Here is a 12825-nt window from a genome sequence, read left to right on the forward strand (position 1 = left end):
AGTGACCTACTGAAACACACTTTGTGTCTTTCACACACACACACACACACACACACACATATACATTCCAACACACTCGAGCTGAATCTTAGCATGCCCATATAAAGTAAAAGACAAGTTAATCTACCACTTGAACACATTGCAGAAGTACTAATAGTTTGTTCCAATAACTTTAAAAGAACAGTTATGGCCCATCTTGGTATAACTTTAAGACTTTTTGATGACAGACTCTGAGAAAACTGAATATGGCTGCATTTAACAAACACTTGATTTTCCCATAATGTTTACAATAGCTGTGTGATTTAAAACCGGTAACTCTATTATCCGTCTAGACAACCCATTAGACCAAAAATTTGTCTGTGTGTGATGTTTCATGTTGCCACAGCTGAAATAAAATATGCAATACAATACAGTATATGTAATCGTATATACTAATTATTAAAATCTTAAAATTATATATTTTACATACGATTGCATATATATAATTAGAACATTTATTAAATGTTTACTATAAAATACACAAGTAAACACACTCACTCTATCCATAATGTATTATTTGTACAAAAAATGAATATTAATAATAAATAAAATAAAACAATATTATATATGATACACTTATAACTATTTATTGTAGCCCAAAATTGGAAAAACAATTCCTCATTAGCTATGAAACACTTCCTTTGTATTCACATTTGTTCACCTTATTGTTGCCCGTGCTGCTTATAGTCCAAAATATCATTACTATTCAGGATGGATGAACATATGTGTGTTGATGGACAGATGGACAGATTAGATAGAGGGATTGAGGGCCTTACTGAGCTGGGAGGGAAAGGAAGTGCATTATTTATTTTCTGAAGAGTCAAAAGTCTGGCAGCAACCAGAGCAGGGTGCGTTCACATGACCCTGTGGTGGCCTTGGTGCTTTGGCCTGTCCCTCGCATCACTTGCTCCCCTCCCCAAGACCCTGGGGACCCTAGTTCCCAGGGTCACTTTCACATAAACAGTGGGAAAAGGGAAAGAAGGGGGGTTAGGTGCTCACCAGGGACTACCCAAAGCCCATGTCCAACCTCTCATAAGGGTCCACACAGCCTCAGGCCCCCTAAAAACACACAAGGAACCCCCCGGTTAAGCTCTGAGGTGCTGATAGAGAGCACTGTCCTGTCTGTCTGGGAGTGTTTTTCCACATATACACAACTCCACATTCCAATTACTTGTGTTTAAGGAATGCTTTAAGGGTTTGTCAGTTCCTTTTTGGGCCATAAAGCTCTCCTGCTGGGCCTTTGGCTTGTAAAAGGGGATGTTGGTTTTTATGATGTTTAGATGTACCTGAGAAATGCTAATGATCTCATATCTCTTGTCAAATGCAAATGTTTTCCCTTTCTTTTAACCTTGTCAAATGAATATTTCACATTTGTGGATGAAAGACGTGGCATATGAGAATAACATATCTTAGCAGAGAAAGTTTGTAGGTGAAGGCATCAGGCATAACACTGACCCAAGAAGTAACATGCTTGTTCGTCACAAACACAAAGCAATGCATAAATCGGCTTCTTTTGCTTTCTTCTCTTCTAAGTGCCAGTACATACAGTAGCAACATCATTTCTCAGAACTGAGTTTGAGAAATATGGCCTTGATATTCATGATATTTTGCATTTGATATAAAATAAAAAATAATAATAATAATAATACAAACCTGCAAACCTGTGACAGTAAAACTTAGTTAACTGTAAATTATTTTATCTAATATGAAAAAAATTACTGGACATCTATATAAAAGTCACTTTATTATTTACAGTAAAAACACATGTCCCTACATGACACATCACATTGAATTTTATTAAAATATTGATGTTTCTCCTTATTTATTTGATCAGTTATGTATATTAGTTTTTTTTTTTTTTTACATTTTCTGTTATATTGTTCAAATTTGTTGCATTTATTTTATTTTATTTTATTTTGTGAGCTATTCTTCAAGTGGTGAAATAGTCTGCAAATTAATAATTATGGTGATTAATGTTGTTAATATTTTTTACAGTACATTTCTGGGAACAGCTGCACATTTTTCCCCTTTTCTTTTTTTTACAGTGTACATGAAATATTTATACATACATATATAGATAGATGAATGTTTGCATAGTTCATGTATAAGCCTGATCCTTGGAAGGGAGATTAGCTTTAAGAGCTAGACAGAGCAGAGAGAGGTAACAGGCGGGGTGCCCTCCCTCCCCTCCTTCACGTTTCCTGTCGTGATGATTTAAGGAGATGGGGAGAAATGAGAGGGAACCTTAAAAGGCAATGTTTAGGCATGCTCACTCTCTCCATTATCAAGCTGGAGTCTGAGTCTGTGTAAACACAGCATCTGCCTCATCTGTAGAGGTGAGCACTTTGGCACTAGTCTGGCCTGAGACTCTAATAACTCTCTCTTTCGCTCTTTTACCGTATCCCTCCTTCCCTCTCTCCTGATCACACACACACGTTTCCACAGATCACATGCCATTTCCATCAGCCCCATGATTCACTCTGCTCCCACTGCATGGCTCACTGTTGTAGTATCTCAAGTGTGCTAGTATACCTTTGAATTTTTTATATATTTAGTCATATTAAAAAAACTTCATTTATACACATTTAATATAAAAACTATTTTTTATCTATATTTATTTTTTATTCATTTTTATTTATTTTAAATACTTCAGTAGCTACCAAGGCATTCTATCTTTTTGCCAGATTAAATGCCACAAGATGATTCATATTTTTTCTTAGAAAAGGTTTTGAGAAACCTGTCTCTGATAAATGTATTTAAAAAAACTATGGGGCTAACGGCTGGTTATTTGATTAACTGTAAATTACCATATACTGTTAAACAGAGAGAGAGAGAAAGATTTTTTTCCCCGTTTCATGTTTAATCAGAGCAGGTTTTAAAGGTTCAGAAATGAACTGAAACCTAAAAGTTCAATATTTTAGTTACTTTTGGAGTCATTCAAAATATATATATATATATTATTGTATTGTGGTAGAACATTGTGTTAACAACACAAAAGGTTGTGGGTTCAATTCCCAGGGAACACACATACTGGTATATATATATATATATATATATATATATATATATATATATATATATATATATATATATATATATATTTATTTATTTTTTTTTACAAGTATATTAGCTTGTATTTTTATTTCAGTTACCAAAAATATATTTAGCGAACTAAAATGATATTAAAGATGTGTACACTATTAGTAATTTAAAGTGAACTTTAAAAAAAAAACACATTCCCCTTTTTTTTCAAAAAAAAAAAAAAAAAAAAAAACAGTTGGCGTGCTGTGAAGTGTGTAAAGCTGGGAACACTTAGGCAATCTTCAGATCAGTACTGTAGACTTCTTCCTAAATGGCCAGGCTTTGTGTGTTTATCAGTGTTCATAGAAACTGAAGGCTATCTTGTGTGAGTGGAGGTGTGAGGTTCACCTCAGCATACAGCCAAACCCCCCAGAACTGCCTCATATAACACAGCATGCCAAGAAATCTGCGACAGTCTTTGCATGTCATATTAGAAATAACAGTTAACATACTTTGGGGGATTTTGAGAAAGTATCTTTACAAAAAAAATGAGGACATGTGGTACATGGGTTAACTATTGATTCACATATCCAGTCTTTTCCCATTGTAAGACAAATTTAACTCTTGGCTCCCAAGCAGAGCCTGAGAACTAGGATTTAACCAACAGGATGTGATGTTTATTATTGCGGTTAATTTAATAGGCAGTAGTTCAGTATAAGTTTCTCCATAAGCATAAGCATATGTCTGTTGAGTTTTCTTCACATGGAATATTAACTGGAATATCCGGCTCCATATTATTTAATAGAAAGGATCACAACTGTCAAATATGAGACCCAAGGCCTCGGCTACACATACTCATGCAGATTTCCCTCAAAGTCATGATTGCCACTTAGTTTTCTGGCTTCTTCTACACCTTTGGCTCCCTTTTGCCTTTTACGTCAGCCTCCCGCTGACTGTGACTAGAAAAGGGAATGTATGCAGGCAGAGCGACGGGGGGAGAGGAGGGCACACGGAGCGGTGACAAACTATCTGCTTCCACAATCACTGGCCGTAAGAGGCTGAAAGAGTGAATGTTTATCGAAAGCGCAGCTACATTTTCCATTATCCCAAAATAAAATCCCTTCAGAATTCCTTATATGGGCTGAGGGAGATTCCAGAAGGGGGATACGAGACAACCTAAAGCTCTCACTTGTTGGAAAAGACTCAGAAAAAGACTTAGGAATTTTCCCAATTTAAAAAAAAAAAGACTTTCTGCTTTGATACTCCACAAATTCAGTTAAGCGGGATTTGTTGGCATTCTTAGCCTCCTAATCAAAGCCGCCTGAAGTCTTTTCACACAAAGTCAAATGAGAGATGTGTAGAAAATCTGTGACATTTTATCTCTTGGCTGAGCTATTCCATTGCATTGTTGCACATGACACTGGGATGTTAGAATTAGCGATCTGACATTATGCTGGAATTGCTGTTTATGAGATCCCATCTTTATTTCTCATTACAGAGTCTGCAGGGGGAAACACAACATGCTGCAGGTGAGAACATATTACCTTCCATATTACCCGTGAGATTTTATGTTATGGTAGTCCGTTTCCACTTTCAGTTTCTGCATAAAATATAATAATAATAATAATATAGAAATAAGATATTAATAATAACAACAACAAATGCAATTGCAACTTTCTATCTCAATATTTGATTTTCAATCTCGCCTTTATATTTCAAAATGTGACTTTATATCTCAAAAAAGTACATTTTATATCTCATTATTGTGACAGTATCTCACATTTGGGTATTTCACAATTAATTTTTTTTTTTTTTGTGACTGACAGTGCGACTTTATATCTCAAAAATTAAAACGTATAACTTCTTATTGTGATAATATCTCTCAATTGTGACTTTATATCTCACAATTATGACTATACCTTACAATGTGACTGTAAATCTTGCCGTCTGCCATCTCTGAATGTGAATTTTATGTTTCAATATTTTACATCTTCTAATTGTGACAATATCTGACATATGTGGACTTTATGTCTCACAAATTTACTTTACATCTTGTAGTTGTGGCTATAACTGACTGTGTGGCTTTATCTTTTATATCAATATTCTTTTATATCTCAGAAATGTGACTATATCCCACAATTACATATTTTGTTACTTTCTATCTGCCAATTGTGACTTTATAGCTCATAATCTGACTTGTGACTACATCTCACAGTTGTGACTTCATATCTCACACCGTGACTATTTCTTATTTTCTTAAACTTCCCCTCACAATTAACATGTACTCTCAAATGGAAACAAGCTTCTATATAATCTACTGTACTTAAAAGAAAGACTGAGTGGAAGTTTTTCCTTTGTTGAACTCAGAAATAGGTCGCCGTGCTTCATTTCAGTCTATAAACAGCAACAAAGTGGAGCCAGACGTTCTTGTCAAGCGAGCCCTTGAGTGCTTTTCCAAAGGATTGTACTGTAAACTGTGAACAGTACCTCGTGGATAAGCTGCATATCTGTCTGTTAATGCCTGCTGCCCTCAACTCTCTCCATAAACCACAGCACTGCTGGAAAAGCCATTAGAGAGCTGTGTCAAAGAGAAGTGATGGAGAAGTGAAAACGATCCACAAAATATATAGAAAGAGCGCAAAGAGTTGCCTGTCTGTGAGAATGAGCTCAGCTCTGGGTGCCATAGAGTAGCATTTTGTGGTTTCCACACACCACAGCGTCAGACGACAGCACATTCAGAGAGCTCACGGCACTGAAGCGATGACTTTCTGCTGTGCAGATGCCAGTGCGGTTTTATCAGATGATTGGGAAGGGTCCAGACTCTTTTAAACATATTCGAACCATGTCATCTGCTACTTTGAGAAGATAAAACACACACTGGGCTGGATTCTGACGGGTTTATGAACCTTTTCAGACATCCTGCTACTTGAAGTATGTGTCAAATCAGCCTGTTTAACCACCTCCATTCAGTTGGGATTTTATATGATGAAGGACGTCCCCTTGAACCCTGCGGACCGGTCTGATTGAGACAGAGGAAGTGGTTGTGTATAAAGGGGTGTGGCCTCGCATTCTGCGGTACACTGTCTGGAGTGACTCAGGGGCACTATGGGAGACGGCTGCATTGATGTTGCCTTTGAACTTGAGTACAGATGTCCACTGCAGGAATAAACATCCTGTTCTGTAACCACCGATCTAGCAGAGCTAGTCTGTGCTGTATACCGCTGGGGGCAGAAAAGAGCTGGAAGTCGGAGCAAGTGTGCAGTTGTTTATTCAGTGGATTGGAGTCCCGCAGCTTCCAAGGTTTTTCTTGGGTGCCGGCCACTTTCAGAGGCGAGAGCTCATGCTAAATATCCCGCTGTCAGGCTGGCAAGCTTATTTGTGTCTCAATCACTACATAAAGGCTTCCCGTTATCCTGGCTGGCATTTCAAAGCATAATGAATGGATTAAGACTAGAATAGAAGTGTGAGAGAACTAGAAAGGAGAAGCTGAGAGGTTTGTAGGGAGATCTGGGCATGTAGGTCAAAGCCATCGCCGTACACCCACAACACGTCGCCATCTCAAACATCCCATCAACTTGGGCCTAACAAATCCAGCCATCATATGAATTTCATCAATATAAAAAGGGATAAAATACGAAATAAATACCATCTATGTGTAACTGAATATTCATCTTTTGCCCCTGATCTTTAGGTTTAATAGCTGCAGGTCAGACAGGCTGGCTGGCTGACAAACTGAAGAATTCATTCAAACCTCCGGTTCTTTTTATGGGACTGAGTCACTTCCAATGTAATCAACAGGACGTAGGAGGTCACAGTCCATGTTGATCAAAGATGGTAAGATGGAACACACAAAAGTTGTCATGCATGATTCATCCCTGCCACAGTCCTCAAGCCCAAGGTGCAGTGCTGCATCTCTGGTCAACTGGGAGTCTGAGATGAAGCACTGTAGCTCGGGAGGAAGGGCACTGCCTACTAATAGACTGAACAAGATACCTTGTTTTTAACATTACAAATTTTGGATTTTTATTTCATAAAATGCTTATTTATAATTAGTTGTAGATTAAGCATTATTCTTTAGCATTAGCATTATTTGGTAGACCAGGTGTTGGTAATTCTAGGATTAAATGTACTTCTACTGTTGCCACTCTTCCGTCACAATGAATTCCATCATTTCCCCATTCCCGGGGTCCAGTTTTCCCAGGAATCCCTTGGGCAATCATAAGGGGGATTCCTGGAAATACTGTTCTTGGGGGTGGGGCTGGACAACTGAATTTATCAAATTATATTTTAGCTGTACTTAATTTATATTATCATATATTACTATGATCAGTGGTTATACTCCATTTTAACATGTATTGCCATATACACTACCATTTAAACGTTTTTTTTTAATCGTTTTTATGCTCTCCAATGCTACATTTATTGAATTAAAGATACAGTTAAAACAATAATTTTGTAAAATATTATTACAATTTAAAATAACTGTTTTCTTCTCTAATATATTATTGTGATGGTAAAGCTGCATTTTCAGCAGCCGTTACTAAAAGTCTTCAGTGTCACATGATCCTTCGTTCTTTTTAAAAATCATTCTAATATGCTTTTTTTGGTGCCACGGAAACACTTTTTATTATCAGTGCTGAAAACAGCTGTGCCACTCAATATTTTTGTGAAATTGGTGATATATATATATATATATATATATATATATATATATATATATATATATATATATATATATATATATATATTTTTTTTTTTTTTTTCAGGATCTTTGATTGACTAAAAAGTTCAAAAGCATTCACTTGAAACAGAATTTTTTTTGTCACATTATAAAAATCCTTACTGTCGCTTTTGATCAATTTAATGTTTATTTGCTGAATAAGATTTCTGCCCTTAACTTTGAATACTTATATTTCAAGTATGAGTTATAATTTACTTTACAAATTTAAATACAAATATTTTAAAGTGATCGTTTAAAAATAATAAATACATGAACCTCCTCCACAATGTTTCAATAAAAATATTGTTTATCATCTAAAAATGTTGTTGTTTATTCATCTAAAAGTGATGTTCTGACGATGTTCTGTGTGTGTGTGTGTGTGTGTGTAAACTTTTTCCACTTTTATCATATGATATGAAAAAAGCAGAGCCACCACCTATTAGTGAAAATGTACGGAACATCAAACACTGTCCACAGGGGGGCGCCGTTTACATTGTAAGGCGGTTCAAAAGGAAACCGCTGCCCACACGTGGTGGCTCAGCTTACAGGAATTTTACAGAAGTCTGACTGGAGCGATTTACATTTATCACGTCAGACCTGCATTAGGAGAATATATGATAAACCTCCATCTGAGTGCATGTAAATGTTAACCAGAAGGAAATTCGAACAGATAATCATCTGCAGAGAGAGCATTCATCAAGTAATACATTTTTGAGTTTTATTATACTGTTATACTGTACTCAGATATGAGCGAACGCCTGTATACACATGCTCCAGCACAAATGTGCAGTGAGTCATTCAGGATTAAGTGGGCGGTGGATGCTCATACATTTACGTGAGATTTTTTAAGTGTTCACCCATGCTGCTACTGAAATGTGTGACAGTCTGTGGGAGAAAAAGATCCACGCATTTTGACAGAGATCGAATGCAGTTATATAGATTTTTAAGTAATAGTAAACAAGAAACAGTAAAGCGATTGTCTTTCAAAACAACTCCTTCGTATGGGTCCTGTCAAGGTAAACTGAAATACATTAGTTGCATAAATGTTGATATGGTTTGCTTACATGCGAGGAGGGGGAAGGGAAAGGCACGAGGATCAGTGCTGAGCTGGACTGTGTCGTGTTCAGCCCAACAGCTGCCTGGTGGAATCCAGCCCTGTTGATTCTGAGCCTCTGAATCCACATTGACGGAGACGATGATACAAAGACAGCTGTGTGGGCTTCAGACAGTACCATGTAGCTTTAAGGCTGAATCAAACTTTTCTGCATGTGTCTACATCAGCATTATTTTGGGTTACAGCACACATGTATAAACCATAGCTACATAATCAGAAACAATAATAGATAGGACAGAAGTAAAAAAAAAAAAAAAAAACACTAAGGAGAACAAAGAAATATGAATATGATTTTCTTATTATATGACTTTATGTTGTTTCCTTTTGGCCCAATATAGTGAATTGGCTTGGTATATTTGCTATTAATATAATAACTGAATATACACAATTATTTGGAGCAGTGTGTAAGTATTGTTTGCTTTATTTTACTTATGTATAATAACTGTTTTTGGAATTTAGGAATTATAAAACTAACTATAATATAGTTTATATCTGTTATTGTTATTTGTGGTTGGGAATGTAATATGTTTATTGTATAACATAAAAAATGTCCTGTAAACATGCTGCTAAGGTCTTCTGTTTGTGGATTGCAGTTTAGCAATAAAAGTCTGACTCATGATTCTTTGCTCAAATAACCTGGAAATCCCAGAAGGCTAGTACACGTGACTAGAGAGCATTAGAGGAATAATAAAAAAAATCCTGTTTCATAAATGATTATTGTGATCAGCATCAAGTATAGATCAGCGAATCTTATAGTTAAGCTGAGTGTAACAACATGTTTATACATGATTTGGATGGAATGCCTCAATTTAATCAAACATCTAATCGGGTTATGGACAGATTTTGAAGGTGGAGTTTCATTACTTTCATGTGACCTGTTGTTGTATAAAACACACTGACATGTGATTAAATAAGATTTATGGCTGTAAATGCTAGTACAAACTCTGACCTACAGTATGGTAATACAAATCTCTCCGTTCTGGCTCAGACTCGCACATATGACGCAGAAGAAGAGATCAGGGTGGAGAAACTTGTATGCCTGTCAATGCTGTGGAAATGTGACACACACATTAACTGATTCATGTGATCATGGCACACCGGGCATGCCAAGGTGTGTTCTTCCTGTTCCCTCCATTTTTTCTCATTCAAATGCCAACGTTCCCAGGGCCAAATGTCTTTCACCATCTGTTTAAACAAGACCACACACTGCCACTCCATTTGACGTGAGAATTCCCATTCTGTGTGTATTTCTAGTGACACATAACAGAAAAAAAAATGCTGTTAGGTTAAGAGGCAACCAATTGCCCAGCAAAAAAAAAGAAAGAAAGAAAATTCCAGTTTCCATTATATGAAGTCGATGTTATTTATAGGCTAGTATGCTGATAAGCGGTTTTTTAATTGAATTTTCTTTCAACGCAACATTCTAGGAACGTTGATCTGTAACATTCCAAAAAAGTAAAAGTCCCAGGAAGCCATACTGAGAGAATGACCTCATCTCTACTACATGAAGACAAACTGGAAAAAAACAAAACAAAACAAAAAAACATTCAACACGTCACTCTAAAAGCTGTGATGTTTAACTGGTTCACCATTAACCATTTTAGTTAATTTTACCCGTTCACACCAAGAGTGGTAACTATAAAGATAACTAAAGCCTAATTTTTGTAATTCTCGTGCTCATAGCAGGATGGATTCCGATTGGGTGTCAATGTTCTTATCGTGATTCCAATCTTAAGTGATTCCAACGACATCATTTCTCTGTGCCTTTATTGTTATAGTTGTGGTGTGGACTCGGCTATTATTGAAAACGATTTTTAGAACTATATCTTCATCGTTATCTTTATTTGTACTTTGTTGGAACGGGGCTTGACACTCACACTAGTCTGCGGATATTCTGGAATTTAAATAGTATGTCATTATGAAAATTACACGGATTAACCACACAGTCGGGAAAAGTGAACAAAAAAAAAAAAAACAAAAAAAAAAACTTGACAGTCTGGTCTTCTTTTATTAAACAAGCCTAGGCTAGGGACTATCATGGGCCTTTCATTTTATGTATGAGTGGCTAATCCTTTAGCATGAATAATTTACACTCATTCAGCATTGTCTTCTGATGGTGTCTATGCAGTTGAAAGACAGTAACAATCTGCATGTTAAGTGTGGATTGCGAAATGTCAGTTTAAGATAGGGAGTGTCAGAAATGTGCGAGACTGTGAATGTCAGTGCCATGTCTGTCTGAACGTGTCAAGGCGCCTACATTTCGTTACAGTTTCACTAGACACACTAATTAAAACATTTTGACACCCTGTTCTTTATTTCTTTACCATTTTGTCTGCCAAAATAGCACTTTCTTCCTTTTTTGTGTGAATTAAATAACTGTATACCCTAAAGTGAAATAATGCCATTACAATGTTTGCTCTAATATTCTGAATTCTCCCTTTTCCCACAGCTCGAGTCTTTCCAGTAATTACATGTATTGTGAGGACAGGGGGTACCTGCAACACAATCCCCTCAGTCGGATAGCTCTGTGTTACAACACATTGATATTATTTCAGATGGATTGGCTTTCATTTACCCCTCGTAGTAAGCATACAGTTACTGAACCCAGACCACCAGCTGACGCTCAAACAACAGGATGAAATGTGATCTTTTCCTGAAGATGTCCGTGTGTCACATAGGCTCATCGAAACCGATGCAGTATCTCATTAATGCCACAAGGGGGCCACAAGGTTCACTAGGGAGGAACTATGTGTCAGGTCGTTGCCCGAGGCGTTTACGGGATAAGCATAGGGCTATAATTAATTATATATATGTTCTGAGCTGTCGCAGTTGGTTGTATGAACCAAATGTATAAACATATGGTGTAAAATATTAACAGTTTTGCATTATCGTGTCCCTCATGTAAATATTAACAATGTGACGTTTACGGTAATTGAAGACAAATCAACAAAAATCCAGAATAAACAAAAATTAATCTTGTCTTGACTTAATGTGTGTCATTCGCGGTCACTAAAAAGCAGGAGTGTTTATTTTAAGGGTGTGTTCTCACTGATCAACAGGGTGCAGATGCCCTACAGGAGCCGTGTGTCATGCTGTATATGGACTGACCACTCCCAGCTCATCCAGTAGTTCTCAAGAGATTAATCTGATGTTTGGATGAGATTGAGTCTGATGTAAATTCACCGCATGACACGCAGACATTTTCAAATCTTCAGAAGCTTACATATACATATAATTTTATTACTTATATCTGAAAAAGTTTGAATGAGGTGATAGTAAAAATTCAGTTGTTACCCTAAATACAGAACATAAATTATTACATTCAGTGCTTTTTAAATTGGTATATTTAAGTTGATTTCATGATGCGTTCACAATGGGATATTGAGGAACACATGAGAGCATAGATTACATCAATACAGCCTGCGGTCACGTGACGCTTGACTCGTGCTGTCAGGGATCCACCTCCATAAAGGGAAGAGAAGCCTTCAGACGAGCCTTCAGTGGGCAACAAGTCATTCATACCTTATGAACGAAGGCCGTCTTTGAATTAAGGCTATACAAATAGTTTAAATTAGGTATTAAGAATTTGCAGAATAAAAATTCGTACACGATCATGTAAGGCAGTTAGGTTTAAATTTTGGGTTTGGACCTAAAAGGACTTTGACTAACATACTGGTGGTTGTGTTGAACAGGTTTGTTCTATCCCTCCCCCTGTGAGGCAGCAGCTGTTTTGTGCATGTGTTGATCTGAACTCCATTCCCTGCCCCCCTTTCCACTCATGTTCATTTCCCTCAAGTGTCCTATTTAAGTCTTTAGACCTATTCTCAGCACATTTTAAACCACTTTGCCATTTAACTAAATAACAGGTAAGTTATGATTATGCTTTGATTTGAAACACCTACAGATGACTCGATAAGAAAAATAAAAAATA

At 36.6% G+C, this 12825-nt stretch overlaps 1 long non-coding RNA gene across 2 annotated transcripts in view; it reads left to right on the forward strand.

The window, feature by feature from the left end:
* Positions 1–12372, forward strand: part of LOC128027458 (uncharacterized) — a 14344-nt gene extending 1972 nt beyond the window's left edge. The window contains exons 2-4 of one of the 2 annotated variants that reach the window (XR_008186725.1): positions 4559–4589; positions 6752–6894; positions 11344–12372. This is a non-coding gene — a long non-coding RNA (uncharacterized LOC128027458). Of the gene's footprint in view, positions 1–4558; positions 4590–6751; positions 7755–11343 lie in introns of those variants that run through there. The other variant, XR_008186724.1, reaches the window with a different exon arrangement.
* The last annotated feature ends 453 nt before the right edge of the window (positions 12373–12825 follow it).

This window comes from Carassius gibelio, chromosome A14, assembly GCF_023724105.1.
Source record: "Carassius gibelio isolate Cgi1373 ecotype wild population from Czech Republic chromosome A14, carGib1.2-hapl.c, whole genome shotgun sequence".
NCBI lineage: Eukaryota > Metazoa > Chordata > Actinopteri > Cypriniformes > Cyprinidae > Carassius > Carassius gibelio.